The sequence below is a fragment of the Dermacentor silvarum genome, unplaced genomic scaffold, assembly GCF_013339745.2.
Source record: "Dermacentor silvarum isolate Dsil-2018 unplaced genomic scaffold, BIME_Dsil_1.4 Seq640, whole genome shotgun sequence".
NCBI classification, from domain to species: Eukaryota; Metazoa; Arthropoda; class Arachnida; order Ixodida; family Ixodidae; genus Dermacentor; species Dermacentor silvarum.
In genome coordinates this window covers 77,436-99,668 of record NW_023606559.1, presented here as the reverse complement: position 1 = coordinate 99,668, position 22,233 = coordinate 77,436, and the positions used below count along the sequence as shown (strand labels likewise).

At 48.2% G+C, this 22,233-nt stretch overlaps 1 pseudogene; it reads right to left on the bottom strand.

Moving 5' to 3' along the window:
* Positions 1–205: 205 nt before the first annotated feature.
* LOC119435345 (tubulin beta chain-like) lies at positions 206–3,821 on the bottom strand (annotated as a pseudogene).
* Between the last annotated feature and the right edge of the window lie 18,412 nt (positions 3,822–22,233).

Genomic DNA, 22,233 nt, shown 5'->3' with positions numbered 1-22,233 from the left:
CACAGAACTACGGGGCATATTTGAACTTTCAGATACCTCAAGCATCCCTAAGGAAATTACAAATCTATGTTACTGGCAGCAACTGCCATGGATCATAGTTGCTTCTGTATGTGCAATACCCCAGCAGTCTGGGCCATAGCGGGGTCCTCTGTACAAAATACGGCGGTTAAAACCTTGACTCCTTCAGTGTAAAGAAAGAACAATATTAAATAAAAAACTTTATTGTGGAGAAAAAAAAAAGCACCACACTCTGCAATTCTTAAAAAAATGGCTCGCTTATGCCTCTGCTTGGACCTCCTCTTCATCTTCAAACTCTCCTTCCTCATCAGCTGTGGCTTCCTGGTACTGCTGGTACTCAGACACCAGGTCATTCATATTCGACTCTGCCTCTGTGAATTCCATCTCATCCATACCTTCCCCAGTGTACCAATGAAGGAAGGCCTTGCGCCTGAACATGGCTGTAAAAAGAAATAACACACATTCAGTATAGGCAGTGAACGCACATTAGAATACCAATAATGCAGTCCGAAGATTCTTTTCAAAGGAAAGGTGAGACTGACCGTGAATTGTTCAGAGATTCTCTTAACAGCTCCTGGATGGCAGTGCTGTTGCCAATGAATGTTGCAGACATCTTGAGACCACGGGGTGGGAATGTCGCACACTGCAGTCTTGACATTGTTTGGGATCCACTCATACGAAGTAGCTAGAGTTCTTGTTCTGCACGTTGAGCATCTGCTCGTCAACTTCTCGCATACTCATTCGGCCCCTGAAAACAGCAGCAACTGTGAGGTAGCGGCCGTGGCGCGGATCACAGGCAGCCATCATGTTCTTTGCATCAAACATCTGCTGTGTCAGTTCCGGCACAGTCAGTGCTCTGTACTGTTGGCTGCCACGTGAAGTCAGTGGGGCAAAGCCAGCCATGAAGAAGTGGAGACGTGGGAAGGGAACCATGTTGACAGCCAGTTTACGCAGGTCGGCATTCAGTTGGCCAGGGAACCTGAAACAAACATTTTCACAGTAAGACACTGCAGTGCACTGGAAGGAAACCAAATGCTAGGGATATGTGCTAAACAGTGCAGTAGTAAAAAACAGCAAATATACAGTATAAAAATATGTGGCAATGCAGGGGGAGCATGCATGCATACCTCAGACAAGTTGTGACACCAGACATTGTTGCCGAAACTAGGTGGTTGATATCGCCGTATGTAGGAGTGGTGAGCTTGAGGGTTCTGAAGCAAATGTCATAGAGAGCCTCGTTGTCAATGCAGTAAGTTTCATCAGTGTTTTCTACCAGCTGGTGCACAGAAAGGGTGGCATTGTAGGGCTCAACAACAGTGTCTGAAACCTGCAGAAAGGATGGGTAATGTACCATGAGCACAACTTGCAGAAATTGAAACACTGGATGGAAACAATTGAAGGGCATAGAGGAAAGATAAGCGAGGCATACAAAGAGTATTCACAAACCTTAGGCGAGGGGACAACACTGAATGTGTTCATGATGCGGTCAGGGTACTCCTCACGAATTTTAGAGATAAGAAGTGTGCCCATGCCAGACCCAGTACCTCCACCGAGAGAATGGGTAAGCTGGAATCCTTGCAGACAGTCGCAGCTTTCTGCTTCCTTGCGAACAACATCAAGAACCGAGTCCACCAATTCGGCGCCTTCAGTGTAGTGACCCTTTGCCCAGTTGTTGCCAGCACCACTCTGGCCTGAAAAGATAGATGAACAGGAGGAGCAAGATTTGGAAATCAAATTCCATGGCAACTGTAGCAACAACTTTCACGTCCCAAGAATAGCGCAGGCACCATTGGCAGAAGCACACACTAAGGCGCCACAAAAGCAAGCAGGGTGCACACAAGTGATAAGCATATACGAATATTTGGCAAGCGATGTAAACACATGCTACACAAATAAAAAGGTGGTTGGTGCTGTGCAACACTATTCAGAATGTTCCAGACTCTACAGTAAATTACGTTGTCCAATTGTGGTTGTGCAACTGTCCCAAAGCAGCACAAGCGCCATGAGAAATCATGTGCGGGACTCTGGATTAATTGGGACTACATGTGATGTATTTAACATGTTATGAAGCTTGGTGCACGAAAATTTTTTGCATTCATGCTAAGGGAATTGCAGATGCCGAGGCTGCAAATTGAACCTGCAGTCTCGTGCTCAGCAGCAGAATGCCAGCACTGTGACAGGTAGTAAATTGCTGTGTGTAGAGAAAAGTGCTTACCGAACACAAAGTTGTCTGGCCGGAAGAGTTGTCCGAAAGGCCCAGACCGCACAGAGTCCATGGTGCCAGGCTCCAAGTCCACAAGAATGGCACGAGGCACGTATTTACCTCTCAAGCAAAAAGAAAAATCACCACTTAGTGGCAACTCACATGCAGCGAGGACAATAATTCACACAGTATAAAAGAATCTGTAGCCCTTAAATGTGGCGACACTTAGCCCAAGTGCAGTTAGAAGTTTAAGAAGAAACTCCCAACTCAACAGCTTCATGCAAGTTGCATTTTAATTTAAAGCTGCCAAACATGCCCTTTCAATACCCAGCGACATGGGAAAGAAAACAATATTGTAAAGAGAAAACAGCAAAACTAAGCTACATCGCACAAGCAGCGAGAAAAACGAGAATGTGCGCAAATTGTGAACGGCGACACTTATGTGATGGGCGCAGGCGGGCCGCCCTTCGTTGCTCTGGCATTGGTCAGACATGAGCAGCCCAAAGCAACGGAAGGGCGGGCCCAACATGTACACTGTGTTGCAGACGAAAGCAACGAATAAGCAAGTACCAGAGGCTTCATTGTAGTACACATTGATCCGTTCTAACTGAAGGTCCGAGTCCCCATGGTAAGTTCCGGTGGGTCAATGCCATGTTCGTCCGAGATAACCTCCCAGAACTGCAAACAAAGCACATAATAACATGCATAAGCTTGCACTGAAGAAGAAAAAACTGGAGAGGGACGAGGCATAGAGAGAGAGTGCACGCAATCATATGCCCGCCGGCAATTTTCGAAATAGCGCGCCACGACATTTCATTAAAAGGACTGGAGCCGCCTGGCGGCAACCCGTCGTCTCTTGTTAAACTAATGCCTAGGGGGCAACCGGCCTGTGCCGGGTTGAAACTCTGCGCTACCAAAATGCGTAGAATTGTTGAATCACACAACGCACATAACCTAAATGACGACACAACTCCTGCAAGAATTGATCGAGTAAGAGATCTAGGCTTTGCCTCTGTGCCGGAACGCTCTGCGTGAAGCACACCCGTCCGGAAAGCCAAGCTCCGATATTGAACCTCAACATGTAACAATGCATGTTATGCCAAACTCTCGTCATGCCAAGTAGCCAGTTGTGCTTGTGTGCTACGGTTATGTATGGGTGTTAGGAATATGTTGAACCAGCAGAAGCTAACAGCTAGGATTTAATCACACAAGAGCAGTCACTCCAAACAAGAACCGGAAAGGAAAGGGGTGCGCACATGCGATGGATTTCTTCGCGTAGAACAACTTCCTCACTCTAGAGGTTTTACGCACGCCACTAAGAATACCGTTCCCATGTATGTTAAAAACATTGATTCGATTTCCGCAGATCGAAATTAACGGACACACCCGAGCACCAAGAAATCGCTGGAATGCAATTAAGGAAAAGTTGACAAACATGAGCAACAAGTACAATTCGCGTTCACTACCAAGTCCAAAACTAGCTTCCACCTTACCTTCGCTCCGATCTGATTTCCGCACTGCCCGGCCTGAATGTGGACTATCTCACGCATCCTGAGACTTGAATATGACACTACACCTCCAGCGCCGAGATGGTGACTGCCGGCGCGGCACAGGGGAAAGGGAATTTATAGCAGCGCTCGCTGCACGGGCGGCCGTCGTGATTGCTGCTCATACGTGTTGCTACGCGTAGGTGTGGCATCCTCTGAAATGTAAAACGTGAAAATATATGCGTAATGCATACGAAAGAAATTTCTCACGTTGACAATTTCTTTTCCATGTGTAAAACTGCGTAGATTTGGGAAATTACTGCAAAGCGGTGAGAAACTATTTTTTCAGCGTACCTCGATGCCAGCGCCGCCTTACGTAGTGGTGAGAGATCCGGTCCGCGCGCCTCGCTCTGCGCGCCGGCGGCACCGGCGAGAGGCAGTAGGGGCTGGGCCAGCTAGGTAGGCTGCTTCTGTTGGGAGCGCTGGGCGTCTTGATCGCTACGCCCCGAGGGAAATGCTCTTGGAGACGCACGGATGCCTAAAGAATGCGTGCTTACTTTAGTTCATTTTGAGTTCATCTATCTAGCCTCTTATGCCGTCGTGGTCGTTCTATCAGGATATGCCTGGGATGCATGCATGACAAGACACTCATAATATCGATGTCACGATCTAATCTCTCACGCCGTTGTGGTCATCTCTTTAACTGGATTATATAAGCGTATGTATGACATGAATACCGTGTCATCACATGAATGACATGTCACACCATGAAATGCATGACATAACATGGTATCGTCTTCTTCCTTATTTCGCCACACGTAGACTCGCTTAACACGCACAATTGCTTAGTACTTTAAACAAACACGATCGCCCATCAGGTAACTGAGAAAATCAACCGAACGATGCTGGGTAGCCAGCTAGCTGCCTGCAAATGCTTCGCATAACGTCGATTCCACACTTGAAGGAATTTGAATAATTTCTTGTTTATTTATTTATTTATTTATTTATTTATTTATTTATTATTTATTTATTATTTAGTTCATTTATTAGTTCCTTATTTCTCATTTTTTTCCATCTGTTGCACGTGCTACCTGTCGCGTCTGCGATATCCGGTACTTGCGGCAATACGGGAGAATTGCGTTCGTGTGAACTTGACCCTATACTCCTATCAGAGCTCGTATCCATCTCTTATTTCATATCTCTCACACAATCGCACAAAGATGTTCCGCTGTACGCTCGGCAAGCTCGCGTTGCAGTCAGCCGCTTCGTTGAGTCGCGTAGCACAACAACAACAACTAATAATAATAATAATAATAATAATAATAATAATAAATAATAATAATAATAATAATAATAATAATAATAATAACGCCGACTTTAATACAAATATAGGACAGTTTATGTTAAATGTCAGAGCCTGCGCGCCCGTTTTGCGTATTTGCTTTGTGATGGATAGCTCTGCTTACTGGTAAGCCCACGCACACATTTCTGCTGCCTCCAGTGTCTGTGCGCAGTGTTTTCTCTCTGTGAAGCTTAGTAGAAGCGGTCACCTGTTAGCCACGGCATTATACGACCAGAACGAACATTCTGAAAACTGGGGCCTACCCTCATGCCACCTTGCTTCAGTCAGAGACGATGCCGCTCGTGTCGGTGCATATAATGTAATTAGCTTTGTGTTTCAGATAGGAACGTTACGTGCGTAATGTACCATACGTAATTATCAGGTTTACTCGCTCTCTTTTTTATTTTTTCCGCCCTGGAATGTTTTATTCACATTACCCCTCCCTATGCAAAGTAGCATGTCAGTAGTCATATTCACCCCGGAAAAGATATCTGGCTTCCAATAAAGAGCTCTCTCTTCGCCAATTGTACCCAGAAAACGAAAATGCGAAAGTACGGCTATTGCCTATGTGTCACAAGCCACATGCCGACTGAGCAACAGAAGAATGGATGTGTTCATTTAGCGTCTGGTCTTTTTATACCCTCCACCGTGACGTCACCGATCGACGTCATGCATAAAAGAACATGAAGGTTATCATTGTCGGCGATTGCTATACACAACTGCCACGGGAAACGCTTGTGCATCATCTGCATAATAAAGAGAGAGATGTATAGACAAAGAAAACAAGGAGAGGAAAGAGTTTTATAGGAAACCCTCTATATGGTCTGCACAGCTATAGGGCCAAAGTTGCTTCATTCCGGCTGTACTGAAAGTGCAGCGAGCGCTCGACACGCAACGAGTGAACAATAGTATAATTTTGATTCTTTGTTTTGAGCGTATACTCAAAACAAGAACAAAATACTGAAGCTACAGTATATCTATAGCTATACTGTATCCTAGCCGTTATCTTCAATTTCTTTTTGGCGTAATTACGTGTGATATCACTCGGGATCGGAATGTTTTATGGTATGCTTTACGTTGAAATGAAGGTTGGCAGATTTTCTAAATGCGAAGAACTCTCTCGACCGGGCTCCTGCAGGGTGCTGCCAAATAAAGCACGTTACACTGATGAACTAGCGCATTTGTTTCTTTCGAGTCTGCAGAGGTTAGCTCTAAACATCTCTGAAAGCAAGTATATAATATTTAGCGCAAGAAGCAAATGCTCATTACTCCACCGAGACCTGACGATGAACGACCGCCCTCTCCAGCATGTGCATCACACCACATTCCTCGGAGTCGTATATACCAGGGAGGTGCGTTCATGCGCAGCCCCACGTATGTTATTGACCTTTTTCGCGGCGATCCCGTGGGCGCTTCCATGTTTGATCACGTCGTGACGCGTCCATTGCTTGCCTCTACTGCCTCCGTTGCCTCCTTGTTTACAATGGAAGTGTATGAAGCCGGCGCGGCTTAGAAAACCTCTGTTTTCGGAGATATCGCAGACGGTGACTAGGTGGACGACACGAAGCTTTGATTCAGAGAACATGCAAAAGCGCTTTCGGAGCTGATTAAGCTATAGTGTCCAAACGGCGCAAGCAGCGTATAGACGTCAGACTCTGGAGTTTTGCAAGACGCGTAGCGCCACCTGTCGGTGCGAAGATGTAATAATTGAGTAGTGCAAAGGCCGACTCCCTTGCTAAGTTGCCTAAGCAGCTAGCGAGTGCGAAACAACGATTTAACTTAATTTTTGTTCATATTGCGAATGTTTTGCGCATTTAACAGCCAGAATGAGAGCTATGAATTTCTCCGCTAGTCGGACGTGCCGCCGAACTGCCGTAAAGTTCTTGTTGGCTCACTCCTTCTATGGCGATGGCGAGCACGACGGCAACCGCGACAGCTCCGCGCGCTACGAAGAAACGCCGCAATCGACGTTACTGTTTCGTTGTAAATTGCCATGAACGTGAAGGACTGAATAACAACGTTCAGTTTTACCGATTTCCATCGCGGTCGTATGAAGGAGAAAGGAGAGAGCGCTAGATACGGGCCGTTCGCGTGTTGGGTAAGCGAATTACTCGCATTCTCCACAACACAGCCGCTCACATGAGAAAGTGTGATAATGTTGTTCTGCTGTAATTGTGTTGCGTAGCCCTCACGGGGGACTATGGAAACCAAGCGAAAACTGAGGAATCTGCAGCCGCCTCTTCGTTGGCAACAGAATAAACAAAGTGTGAACCATCCTGCGTATGTGCCATCGATGTTTCTACCTGTTTACACACGTCCGCCTCCACTTACTCAGCAAGTGTAACGGAGAGATTTGGCAGGTCAGTTTAACCAAACATTTTGGTTCCTTTATGAATTCAAAATCATGTTCTAGGGAATTGTGGTATCGCGAGCTTATTTCTAGTTTCGGCTTTTTCGATACAACGAGCACGTTTCGCAATGCACTGAGCCCTCTGACAGCGTTTTTTTTTTGTTCTTTTTTTTGTAATCTGAGCATCAAGTTGCTGTGGGAGCACTGGATGAGTAATTGCGAAGTAACGCACGTGTTTAGAAAAAAAAAATGTCGCGTTTCTTTACATTAATTTGTGCGCGTGTGTTGTTTTAAGCGTCTGCTGGTTTGTTTTGCCTTCGGTTGTATCCCGCGAAAGCGGACACGCACGTATCTCCATTTGCAGTAAATACAAACGGAAGACAACCGTGAAGAAAACATTCGAAGATGCGCGATAACACGCTCGAACGCCCAGGAAGCGAGAGCTGAAGCGAGACGCAACTGAAAAGGCGAAGGTCGCCAGGGCCGTCCGCCCTGATAAAGCGAGCTTTGTACCACTGACCGTAAGCTACATAGTTACCTGACTTAATCATATATGTACTTCATCGCTTTGACATTATGTACTACCCAAATTTAACATTTAGGCGCTAGAGAACGGACGTCGGAGTGCTTGCCTCGAACTCGACGTTGTACGATGCTCGCTGTACGTACTTGCGAGTTGCAGCGCGCCGAAATAACACTGAAACTTCTTTACATTGTACACGTACTTCGCTCTGCTCCCTTTCCGAAGCGTGGATGGGCGGAAGACTTTCCAGGTCCTTGATTTTTAGGAAACCGTGCCTTTACAAAACCGAAAGACGGGGCTCTATTGTGGCCTATGCAGCTTCGCTTGCGGACAGCTCTCTTTGCACTACTCAGTTTGCGCCAAGGCTGCGATGGGGGCGCTGGTGGCGGGTTTTTCCGCAGCGCCGCCTGGGCAGAGTCTGACGTCTATATGGTGCTTGTTCTAAAAGCGGGGCTAAATATGTATTCCAAGCTATCCAAACATCCGCTCATGAATTCAGTCAGGATTAGTGTGTTTTGCTCTTTTATTCGGCAAATATTTGAAGCAGTGGCTTGTCAGTTTCTGACTCAGTGAAGTTCCTCGGTGCGGCACTATCTGATTTTTTTGCCTAATCGCTCGCGGGTGCTCAGTTCTGATAGATTGTTCTGCTACGCACAAGGCTTGAAACGTAGCTGTTTGTACATTGTAATACTTGTAGCAAATATATATACCTATTAACTCGCTTACTCTTGTGGAGCGTCACGAAACATTCAGCTTCGACCATTCGTGCGCCATCGGTGTAGTCCGTCATTTATTGTGCGTGTATAGTGCGCATATATTCAAGTGTGCGCCCATTCACTTATTCTTGATACGTCGGCGATAGAGTGGGCGTAATTTTTCCTGCCATTTGGGACAGATTTGTATAGATAACGTGCGCTAAACTTACTATGACAGGAAGCGGTGCTACTCCCTTTGTCATTGTTTAACAAGTGGTACTAACTCTTGCCGACGTTCTGGGGATGAAGCCCTTTCTTTGAAGGTTAGCGATACAAGGCTGGCGGATGAGCAAATTTCTGTATCCTCGAGGAAAGCCGTACATCTCGAAGTGCCGGTAACACGTTCGGACAGTTGCAGCAGCGGTCCGCGAACTTGGCCACACAGATTCATTCCATTCCTTAAATGCCAGTCACTATTTTTGCTGCCAACTACTGCACACGTCTTCAATTCACGTGATTCAATCTAGCATGATTGGAGCACAGTGTGTTAGCGAAAACTCAGTTGCATTTCCGACAGCTGATCGCACAGAAGCAAGGTAGAAGCGGTAATGGTTTCGTATTCGTGCGCGGTCCCTGAGGAGACGTATGGTGCGCCGCCGTGAGCGCCATCTCGTTTCTCTGAAACAAACTGCTCCGCGAAAAGGGTCAATACCGTCCTTTAGAAAGCGCGACACATCTTTCCATTGAACACACTTCTGACGTTGTATAATTTCTTCGTATACGCTATCGTATAAACTTTGATATTAGTGTCTACGAACTAATATATACTGGACGGCACTACAGCCCATCCAAGTTGTACAGAATACTGTAGAATCCTGTTTCTAAGTATGCGAGATTCACTAAACTTTGCTTTTCCGGTCCGAAACATACTGGTATACGTATACGGTGCGCTTCCCGGTCATTTCGTTTTGGTAATCTAACACAGACCCCGCAAAATCAGACCATTCCATCTACAAGTCCCACGCACCAGAGCCAACTGCGGGGAACTGCTTGCCAGCATAACTATATAGCCACACTCATTTTAAACTTGGCACAGTTCTCGCAGCTATGGACTTACCGGAGCCACCGCGGTGCATCGTGTATCCCGGACAGCTGTTACCGACACATTCTTATGCAGCTCGCGTCCTCGTGTGCTACAACTGCCACCAAACTGGCCACAAACAGGACATTTTGCCCCACACTGGCGTCTGCGCTTTGTGCCGCACATCCCATGCCGATGGTAGCGATATGTCCGGTTTCCAAACCACACTGCCGTTTATGCAACAAGACTGGCCATCCTAACCTAGCCACTGACAGTACGTGTCCTGTGAAGATCGCTAACGACGAGCGTAAAAGAAAGCAAACGGATTTATCCCGGAGCAAAGAGCCGCGATGAAAGAACACAACGCGCAAACAGTCCAGCCAAACGAACTGGCTCCAGAAAATCGCCACGTCTCGAAAACACCACTCAAGAATGTGACATATGCTGAAAGACTGAAAGACAGCAAATACCAGGCCTCCAAGTTTTCTAGCGTAACTTAAGACGCCGCGGAGTCCCGCAGCTGACGAGGCTGCAGGCAGACATCAAGCCGCATCGAAGCGGCTATGCAAGAACTGGCGAAACAACTGGTCAGTGCGAGAAAGGCACGTGAGAAGGATACATGCGGCTCAGGGCACGGTAGAGAAGCGAGCCACTAGCAGCACGACACCTCACACAAGGAGCAGGTGGACGGCCTCGCGCAGCAAGTCCCGCAACATACTGCGGGATGTAGTGACAAGAGTATACAGCATGAGTCGTCTTCACAAGAGCCATGGTACCGTGACTGCCACACACAACCCTTTCGATATGCGTGTCCTTGTTGAGGCGATGACAAGTGCGATCACCGCAGCTCTGTCTTTCCAATAGCAGCAGATCATGGCATGGCAAGCAAACTACGAACGCAAGCACAGCACAGCTTGACATCCTAAGCCAGCACTCCTCGGCATACGAGAATCTCGCAGCAACAGAGCGGTGTTGGCGGGTGGCAACGGCCACTAAACTTTTACCACCATCATGCTTGATTCAGTTCAAGAGGCAGGCACATCGACGACCGGACCGGACACAGCACCCGAGTCCCCGGCGGTTATCCAATGGAACTGCCGGAGACTCTGGACGTGTGGCCTGAGCTGAGCCTGCGGTTTGCATAACTGGCCACTCGCGGGTCCTGCTGCTGCAGGAAACGCAGGCCAAGCCGTGAAATACGGGACTCTGGTTACTATACCAACCAAGCATCCGACATGACGACAGCGACAGCCAAACAACTATGTTGTTAAAGCCAAGAAGCACACTTCAACGCCCTGCACCGTAGTGATGCTATATAGGATGCTATATAGGATAACACATCGGTGCGTGGTACCGCACTGTGGATGCAGTGGAGCGTGGCCTGCTTTGCAAAACGACCTCGACAATCCTACCCCATGACCTGCACCCGCGGTAGCGAAACACGACCCCTGACTTGACGTAGTCCCAGGGGTCGTGTTTGTAGTCCCGGGGTCGTTGACGTCCGGAAGTGACGCTGTCACTCAAGCGCCATGGGGGCAGTGACCACAACCCAATCTGACCGGTGTCTACAGAACTATTACCTGTCGGTCCAGATGGTATATTCGCACTGCTGACTGGGCCACCTTCAGAGGGCGATAGCCACTACGAGCGCACCCTACCTTTGGTGACTCGCCTGCCTACACCGAGACAGCCGGCAGGCTACACGCGATCTCGAGGTGCTCGCCCACGCATTCGCCTGATGCCCACTTACTCAATCTGTGGGACCATAGGACCACTTGAAGCCAACTATAGAGCCAACGGAGGGACCTACTGAGGGTGCGTCGACTCCAGGTGCGGCACGACGCTATGTTCGCTAGCTCCATTGATATCGATGGAGGACCACTGTGCTTCCTTCAATGAACCCACAGGTGCGGTGAAGATGTGGTCCACATTTCGCGCCATTGATGAGAGCAGAAGCGGCCGACACCGCCATCGGACAACGGAGGACATCTTGCTAGCCACTGGAGTGATGTCTGTCAAATTGCAGGAAGAGGCCGCACGTACTCTTCCGCAGCCGGCAGAGCCCCGAAGCCTACACTTATTAACGAGGTTGCGTTCTGTCTGAAGAAGGCGTGAGTTCAGCAAGAATGAGCTGTTTGCCGCCCTCCATGCCACCAACCCACGCAGTACACCAGGTGAAGACAGCACAACATGATCTATTCTTCTCAACCTTGATGACAGCGGAGTTAGGGATCTCCTCACCTTGGTCAACGACGTGTGGACCTCGGCGCGCTGCCGAAGTCCTGGCGTCACTCCGTTGTTGTGCCTATCCCTAAGCCAGACAGAAGCCCGACCGAATGGCATCTTTTTCATCTCACTGACATCGTATTGTGCAATCTGTCCGAGCGCATGGTTCTGGCCCGCACCTCCTTCCACCTGAAGACGATAGGCTGGCTCCACCCTTTCCAGACTGGGTTCCGTTCGATCCTGTACGCACGACAGCTTGCACCTCCTTCGGAGGATCACGCACGTTCCACGTCGTAACCTGGAGGTGAACCGGACCTTCTAGTGGAAGTTGACCTGAAGAAAGCGTTCGATATACTGTGACACACAAAGCGGTCATGGACGCAGCTTGCGCGGCGGAACTCACAGGTCGGCCGCTCAACTTATCAAGGGTTTTTTGGAGGGCCGTGCCTTCGAATTTGCGCGCCAGTCAACGAGACCTGGCGCTATCTTAACGCAGTCGGCGTACCTTGAGAAACTATTCTCTCCCCGACGCTGTTCAATATGGTCATGGCACGCCTGGCCTAGGTGGCAGCTAGAGGAGATGGATGAGCTCTATTTTACCATCTATTCCGACGATATTACGGTATGGACTTCCTGTGAAGAGAGTGACGGATCAAGTGGCCGCAGTTCAAAGCGCATTAACATAATCGCAACATTCCTGAGGGGTACGGGAATGGATCATTTCCCCTAAGAAGACGGGCTCACTCAGCATTGGTGGTCATGCCGAACGCCGGCACAAGTAACATTGCACTTCGCGGGGACACCCATCTACTCAGTGGCTGCTGACTGTGTTAGAATTATTAGTGTACCGATCGCAGCAGACGGTCGGCCCGACACGTGGAATTGGCAGCTATGCGCCCAACCTGGCGTCGCATTCTTCATCTCACACGCCGAATATCGTGTGCGTCTCGGAGGCGCCGGAACCAAGACAGCACGTCAATTTGTACTTGCGACGCTCGTATTGAAATTAAATGATGGTGTTTTACGTGCCAAAACCACGATCTGAATATGAGGCACGCCGCAGTGGGGAACTCCGGAATAAGTTGGACCACCTGGGGTTCTTTGACGTGCATCTGAATCTAAGTACACTGGTGTTTTCGCATGTCGGTGTTCCGCCGCGCATCAAAATGCGGCCGCCGTGGCCAGGATTTGATCCCGCGACCTCGTGCTTAGCAGCCCAACACCATAGCCCCTAAGCAACCACGGCGGGTGACGCTCGTATCTCGTGCAACGTATAGAGCCTGCATGCAGGTTGACGATGCAGCACGTCCAGAACTTGAACTTCTTGTACAAGGTTGTGCGCGTTATGACGGGACTACCGCGTCACACCCGGTTAGATGACCTGCGCTGTTATGTGCAACTCCCGCCGCTAGAGCACATAATAGAACATCGCCGCTGCGTAGACGAGCTTCGTCGTCAGTCAACAGCCGGCCGTGCACTCCTGCGCGCCCTTAGAGAGACAATGGACCGGCAGCTAGAACTTGCACCACTGACGCCGCCATGGCAAATGTTCCCTCAGCTGGTCGACTCCCGACCTCTATACCGAGACGCATGGATCCCCGTCGCCACCCTGAGCGCAGACAGCACTACGCGAACCGACACGTGGAGAGCTTTGCTCGCACCGAAGCATGCTCACATTTGCACGGACACTGCCTTCCACACCACATCCCATTGCACACGAACCGCAGTTGGGTTTCACCGTATTGATTTGGAATCAACATGTGCCTAGGAATGCGACTTTGGAGACCAAGGATCTCCGGACGTATTGACGACTGAACTACTAGCGATCCGCGACACCCTGATTAGAGCTCGTGAGAAATCCTCGGTTAATGTCTACATGGACAGCCCGCTGGCGGTGCGCGTATTACGTGCGCCTCTCAACGACCCCATTGGCACAATAATTGCAGAGAGCAGCAGACGGCTGCGCACGGCTGACTGTATCGATACGCGTGTGGCGTGGGTTCCCGGCCACTCTGGTGTCCTGGGCAACGAAGCGGCGCACGCCGCTGCGAGCGAGATCTTAGCTTTCGACCGCCGCGCGACGTATAACCTTCGTGTCCCATTACGGCGACGCCGCTCGATCAGCTGCTTTGAACAACGAAGACGCCGAGAGTTCCTGACAGGCTACACACCCAAAGACGACTCACTGCATACGGCCTGCCTATAGCTTGTCACGTGCTAGTGCACAAGGCCCTCACTTGTGTGGCACGAACTCCGAACGTACTGCCGTGCCGGCGTGCTTGTAAAAATAGAAAAAAAAAATTATCGGGAGACGCTGTGGCTCACTTGCCTCTGCACATGCATTTTGCCCTGCGTGCAACACGACGGCTGCATCAACAGTCCGACACCTGTTGTGGGACTGCCCGAAGTTCGAGGCCCTCCGGCGGAAGCACCAAGGCCACTTCGGAAGCACCGAGACCAAGTGGCGTTCGCTCTACGCCTTTGCGGTGGAGTCGGGCATTCTCCGCATGGTGTAGAGCGTTGCAACTCTCGACTGCTGGCCACCTTGATCTTGATTTCCCAACTCCCATATCCTTCTACCCTTTAGGCCAATGGGTCATCCGTAGTAAATAAAGCTTGATCATTATCATCCGCCATTTCTCCAGTGCCTCCTGCAATAAAAAAATAAATAAAATAAACTTCGCTTATTTGGCAAATCGTAACTTTTACTGTCGCCTGTTTTATGCATCCTTGTGGCCGTGTTGCCTGTGCAGGTGTATATACATGTCACCGCTTTTCCTTGTGACGCAATTTCACGTCCTTTCTCATAATGAAAATATGCCTCTCACCACTTATGTGTATACTCTGCGATCCCCTATCAGAGCTCTTGCATAAGTTTTAAGGATTCACTTGTATATGCCTCAATGTAAAAACAATTCGATGGCAAAGTTATTTTATTATTTATTTATTATTTATTTTTATTTATTTATTTATTTATTATTTATTTATATTATTTATTTATTTATTATTATTTTTGCGGACACTATGTATATTGCGTACCCTGCGTCAAAACGGCCATCCACAGAACGGTGCACTCCTGTAGGCAATTACAGTAGGCAAGTAGGCAATTTGCAATGGGCTCATAGAGTCCGTGCCTTAAAAGCTCTGTCACTAGTGAGGCTACTAGTAAAGAACAGGATAAGGGGACACGACGAGCTCAAGTGTTTTACTAGCAGCTATATCAAGCCGGCATACAATTGAAGCCGAAGGAGAAAATACGGAAAAATATTTTTTTTTCTAACTGATGATTACAAATAAGGGTTATGCAAAACATTTTTTTTTCCTTTAGCTGTACCAAAACTTCAAAATCAGAGCATTATAAGTCATGGTGACGCTACGTTTACCATTCGGTTGTCCAATAGTAGGTAGCTGAGGAGTAATTTGCGCATTGATGTGCGTAATTAAGGAAGTTACGTAAATGAACTTTCTAAGTATTGTTCTATGTGGTCAATGCATTTGAACAATTTGGAGCCCGTCTTGCACATTATTTGTTGAGCGATGAAATTTCAATAAACCAACTCTTCCAAAGAGCTACGCAAATAGGATACCGCGTTCGAAGGATCGCTAAAATCGAAAATAAAAAAGAGCGCCCACAAACATTGAGCTCACGGGACATCCTTTTTGTCTCCACCCTTTCTTTATTTTAGCGATTGCGTTCTCGCGGTTACTGCGGACACTGACAAGCGGATTTAAAATGTATATATATATATATATTATATATATATATATATATTCGCAATTATAATTTCCAGTTATTCAAGTTTTGAGGCGCACCACTAACAAACAGCAAAATTTCAGTTCGGACCGGAAACAAGACGCAATAGAAGACGCTTAATTCCTCTGCACGACAAACAAAACGCGGAGACAACGCTGCCGCGAGTTTAAACAAGAGGCGAACGGCGCAGTCTCCCCGCAACTTGAGCAGAGAGAGAGAGACAATAAACTTTATTCAGAACAGCAGGCGAGCGAAGTACATTCGAGTCGCCACGCGGCTCCGACTCGCTTCCGCCATCGGCTTAATTAATGACGCGCCTAGAATGAGTGCGCTCTACAGAGGCCATTAAAGGGAACCCTCGATTTTGCACGCGGCGGAGAACGAAGAGAAAGAAAGAAAGAAAGAAAGAAAGAAAGAAAGAAAGAAAGAAAGGACGTCACCGCACCACAGGACGTGTACACGTGTGTACTGCGGTTGCGGTTGCCGCTTTGTATACGTATCCGTGGCCGTGAAAAAAAGGAGAGAGGGAGAGAGAGAAAAGGAGATTTTGCGTTGGTGAGCGGCGGCGTGGGCACTGGCCGGTCGGCTTCTCTCCTCGTCTTCGCGGTACGAGAGGGGGTCGCCACGAGAGCAGAACAAAACGAGGCGAGTAGACCCGGGTCTTTATCGCATGAAGGTCAAGCAGTCTGGCGCGGTCGGCCCCGAGCGGAGGAAATAAAAGGCCTGGGCTGACCAAAACAATCCCCGAAACGTCGTGTGCCCCGAATAAGATTAATAATGAACGACGGCCATCGCCGTTGCCGTCTGATCGGCCATCGCCGTTGCACGACTTGTGATGTACGTGCCGCTGATGTTACTTATACAACCGAGTGCTTTGTGAAAGAGTACTATATAGTCTGTAATCTCGGACGCCCATGGCAAGAAGCTCACTCTTCCAGCGTTCATCCTTCGGGGACGAGAAAAATGCGGAACTCGCGGTACGAGTTAAGCAATTGCAAGCGTGCGCACGACTCACGTCCATGCAACAAATGATAACAACGACGACAACGACAGCAAATCAGCTCTATTTATTACTAGTATAGGTCACTTAGGCCTCATGAACATCTTCAAGATAGGCTCCAAATAATTCATTGTAACGAGCCATGCACGCACACGCACGCACGCACACAACAAGCGGTTTTGTGTGCCGTGTTCTCTCTGTGGTGTCTGTTCTCGCGCCGTTAAGAATAATTTATCGTAAATGGAGCTGCCCAGCAACAAGTCCTTTTGAATAAAATGTTGCTTAGTCTCGCCGAGCCAGTGGCAGTGAAACTGGCACGCGGCAGCCCACTCTGTGTGTTTGTAAGCGATGGCATGAGATGTGTTACATATTTTGGGGGCAAATTCTTGGTAGACACGAGCGTTCGCAACAGTATCAGTTAATGTTTCGCGTTAGAAACCATGTGGGGTGCGGTGGTATACGCCGCAGTGGAGAACAGCACAAGTTATTAGCGGAAACACGCCTACGGGCCCCATTTAGCTCGCGGTATTTGGTAACTTGGAATCGTCGGCTCAAACTAAATATCGCTATGCTTCATCATCAGGCAGAATTATCGGAGCGCACGCCTGGAGAGAACTTATTCACGGAAATACGAAAATACTGGTTGCATTACTTTTCTTTTTCTTTATTTCGTATGAAAATCGTCGCGGATAATTGCTGTATGAGAGAAACTAATAGATTGTTCTATCGTCTTCCGCGCCACTCACTTGTCAAGACATCCTTAAATGCTCGCTCAAGCCATTGTTTTGCAGGACGCTTTACTATAGGCATGGTCTGTCTTAAAATACAATTTGATGCCAGCTAATATTGGAGGGGATAGGCGTAGCGTTTCGTCTGCCCACTGGATGCTTACTGACCGAATGCACCCGCCGTAGTTGCTTAGTGGCTATGGTGTTGAGCTGCTAAGCACGAGATCGCGGGATCGAATCCCGGAAACAGCGGCCGCATTTCGATGCGGGCGAAATGCGAAAACGTCCGTGTACTTAGATTTAGGTGCACGTTAAAGAACCCCAGGCGGTCCGAATTATTCAGGCGTCCGCCAATACGGCGTGCCTCATAATTATATTGTGGTTCTGGCACGTAAAACCCCATAATTATATTTTTTTTTAATTTTTGACAGACTGCATTTCATGGCCAATCTTTGAGATTATAAGCGGGTGCAATTTGTTTGTTGTTGCACGCGGGGTCACCTGGCCGGTTCCACGTCGCGCTGTGATTGGTACGTGTGCAAAACGCCGGTACAGCCAAGGTTTGTCGCACGTCAAAGAACGGAGTAGTCGTCGCTCGTCAGTATACGTCGACAATTGATCTATTTGGTTTATTCTAGTGTAGTCTATTCTATAAGGAAGTAGAATAAATTATATTCTAATCTACTTTTATCAAAATAGTTATAAATAAAACGAAACGCCAGCTCCTGCTGAAAGTAATTTCATGCTTATGGTTTTGGTGCAATTTAGAATATTTGTACAGCTGACCATTTTACTGACTGATGGAATAGCTGTGGGTGTGGCCTGCACGCACGCCGCAAGACATTGTCATGGTCGATACGAGCCATACCCAATTACTTAGGGATGGAGGAAGTACAGAAACCGAGCAAAATGAATTATCCGCGTGCATTGCAAGAAGCTTTTTATTAGGGATGTGCGAATGGTAATTTTTGAGACCGAATCGAATACTTTTCGAACAATGAACAGCCGTTATCACAGTTAATATAAAACGATGTTCGCATCGCAGTATATTCTTAACGTTAGCAAGTTTCTGTCATTACAAAGTACGTTATGAAGCATTGTTTATTAAAAGCACAGTTGGAGCATTGGGAGCAAACAAGTGTAGTTTCTTCGCATGCACAGGTATTTTTCGAGTGCGAATGATCGCTGTACAGACTGTAAAATACGGCAACCCAAGTGACGTATATGGCCTGCTCCACTGCGCAAGTTCCCGTGTTTTATGTCTATACTATGCCCGAGGGAGTGAGAATTTACGGTACGTTTGCTCGGATTTTATGTTTATTTGGGCGCAGTTGACGTTTTGAAATATCCGAAAAATATTCGCATTTACAAATGATGGCTATTCGAAAGTTTCGAATATTGGCACACCTCTACTTTTTATGCCTAATGTGGCCACCAATGGCCCCGCATACGAGACGGAGAGGCCACATCTGGCAGGCGGCCAGCTGTTCGGCGGAGATGAGCCGTGCGGTCGCGAGGGAGAAACGTGCGTACACGTCAGAGAGCGCTTTTGAAGCTTGCCTTTGAAAACACATGTCGGTGCGGCGAGTTGACTGTGACGCAACGCGAGTGTCGGTTAAAATATTCCGGGTTTTTTTTCACATAGTATCCGTTGTTTGTCGAACGTCGAACAATAACGTGCGTTTTTCTTTCCTGCAGAGGTGACTTTGAATTTGCCGAAAGCGCGTGTCACTCATAATTTATAGCAGCTTTTCTAGGCTGTGGTGTAAAATTAAAAGCAGAAAGAAAAAATGTGCCATTGCCGGATAACAATATGTGCATTATCAAATTCCACCCGGACGCTTGCTTTAAGTGCCTGATTCCAATGAGAGAGTATTGATTCTTATAACGCGCAGCAAACAATCTTCCCGGAACGAGAGCGCCAAATATGGGATGCAGTTGCGATTCACCTAAATCTAATTAGCTGAGCGATGGTGACTAAAACTGTCTGCGTCGTGTACTGCGCTTGCGCTGTGCCGAATACGATTGAATTATTTGTGCGGCACGATACACGTAAGCACCGTATGCTACCTCCTTGACCTCTAACTCGTATTCGCGTAAAACCAGGAATGAATCTCTAATCAGAATTTCCAGCTGCCTCTCACGGTTATATATGAGCATATTGTCCACTGACCGCAACGCTGTTAATGTTGAAAACAAAATTGAATTCAATGTCATCTTTTTTCTTTCTTTTTTTTTTTTGTTTTCGTACCGAATGTCGCTTATGGTGCACAATGCTTTGCAAGCGCTGCGTGGCTCATTACTTACTGCGTGGCTGTTATACCTTACTTTATTATTACTATTTTTTTTTCGTAACGCGGCAAATTGCGGGATAATTATGCCGTCAGCTGGGCTCCGATCAGTGCAGTCCCTATCATCATACTGGGGCGAGAAACAAGCGCTTTCCTTCGCCATATGAAACGCTTCGCCAGCGCGTCGTTGTATAGCGCTATCGCGGACGCAATGGAGCGCGGGGCTCCGTGGCGGAGAGATGCCGCCGCACTTCTCAGTCTTCACTCACTTTGTGTTTGGCCTTTTTTTTTTTCTTCCCCTTTCCTTCCTGCCAGCGTCGTGTCGTCTCGAGAGAGCATTGCCTTTTATAGCGAACCGCTCGGGAGGCACAGTACGGGCAAGTCTCGCCACAGAACGTCTCGCAGCGTGGATCTGCGAACCGCGGCGGTGTGCGCCGTCCCAACGGAGCAGCGCCCCGCTCGGTGCTCGCACATTCCTACTAGGAGCCAAATTCCTGCGTTGCTTGAGGAGCGCTAGCGCGAAGGGGTTTCGCAGGCGTGGCTCTTGTGAGCGTTTGCGTTGCCTCCATCGAACGTGGCCCTAAATGTGTGCGTCATGCACAGAGAAAATCCTACGGAGGGGGCATTTATTCATTTTTTCTGTAGTCACTGCAATCATCATCAATCAATATATATATATATATATATATATATATATATATATATATATATATAATCAGTATTGCCTCCTATTGAACGTAAGTTTTATGCTATTCCTTATTGCAAGACACATCGTCATGCGCCGAGGAAACATTCTTGGAACTGTCTTACATGGATCCATGAGATTCGCACTCAACTATTTTTGCGCTTAGCTCATCTAAGTCTAAGCAGTGTTTTTCCCGAGATCAAATATCTAAGCCTATAAGGAGTGTTTTTGCTGAGATCCAATGGGTCTGACGCCTTTGTTTCAAATCACAGTGCCTGCAGGCACCACTGTCGACGCGAAGGCGAACGACTCGAGAGTCCACGAAAGGGGCAACGAAATGAGAGGCGAAAGCACAAGATCGTGCGTTCGGGTTTCTGCGTACTCATAACAGTATACGTGTACGTAGTCTCTTGTAGCAGCATATTTGGTTTTCCGCGCCGAGTCGCAAACCACGCCTTCCAAACAGCATCCAGTGGCAGCCCGGCCGTAACTTTTAGAATCCAGACGATGTTCTTGCGCTTCCGCCGTAGGGCCTCTTCTTCGCCAGCCTCGGGCGTCCGCTCCTGTTGCGCCGGCCAGTGAGCTCCCCGGTCTAGACGGGGAAGTGCACTGGGCTGACTTCTTCTCCAGCTGTCTTTTCTTTATGCCTTGCCCCTTCCTCCGCACTCTGTCTCTGCTTCTTCGCACCATGCTGGCCGTCCCGGCGGCGGCGTGCGGGCTCTTTTGCTCCGTTTTACTTGCCCTCCTCGCTTCCGCTCTTTCAGGAGGAAAGTTAGCCAACTATAAACACACCGACGACGAGACGCAAAAAACACATCCGCCCCGCCGCGTGGCTGCTGGGAACAAGAGGCCAGCCGCCGGAGCAGCCTCGGGGCTCCTCCGCGCCTGCCATCAGCGAAACGTGGCCCGCGGGGGCCACCATAGAGAACGATCATCTGTACAAGCCCCCGGTCCGGGGAATTCGTGCACGATGCGCGGAAATATCCCCGCTCAATTACTAAACGTCACTTTTTCGGTGTTTGCGCCACCAGCACAACTCATACCTGGCTGTATTCTTCATTCAACTTACTGCATGTATGACGACGAAATATACCATACGCGAGAAGTAATAAATGGGACTGCGTAGAAGAAGAAAACAGCTTACAGTGCTCAGCTCAACCTTCTTCAACAAGAAGTAAATTGACGCTGCGACCCCTGACAAAAAGCAGCCTATAGGCATACACACCCGCGACCTTACCGTATGACACTGGGGCCTGTTAACGACAACACGCAAGCGATCTCAGGTCTGTGCAGCCGAAAACGATTACATGGAATTTAGGTATTTCTGTTTTCTCCCCGTGTGAGTAAATTTGGATTCGTCATTCAGATATGTCGCTGTAATAGGCAGTGTTTTTCTTTCTTTTTTTTCCCCCCAACACCATCCTTTTAAACAAACATGATAGACAGGTGCAGCCGGCACGAGGTCGCGGGTTGCGATTCCCGGCCGTGGCGGCCGCATTTTGATGGGTGCGAAATGCAAAAACGCTCGTGTGTATAGATTTAGGTGCACGTTAAGGAATCTCAGGTGGTCAAAATTAATCTGGAGCCCTCCACTACGGCGTCTCTCATATACATCAACGTTGCTTCGGGACTTAAACCCCACGAATCAATCTAACCGATTTCTAGCTGTTAGTCACCTGTTCATATATTACTGTTCGTATGCAAACACAAGCACTTCTTTCAGTCGTGCTGTTTCCTGCGACTTCCAAAGTTTCCGGTGACGTGACAAACCCTCACAGCTAACGTGATCATTCAGTGCAAAATCCTCGTTGAAAACTGTATGCGAGTCGTCCTGACGCGCACCTCGGTCG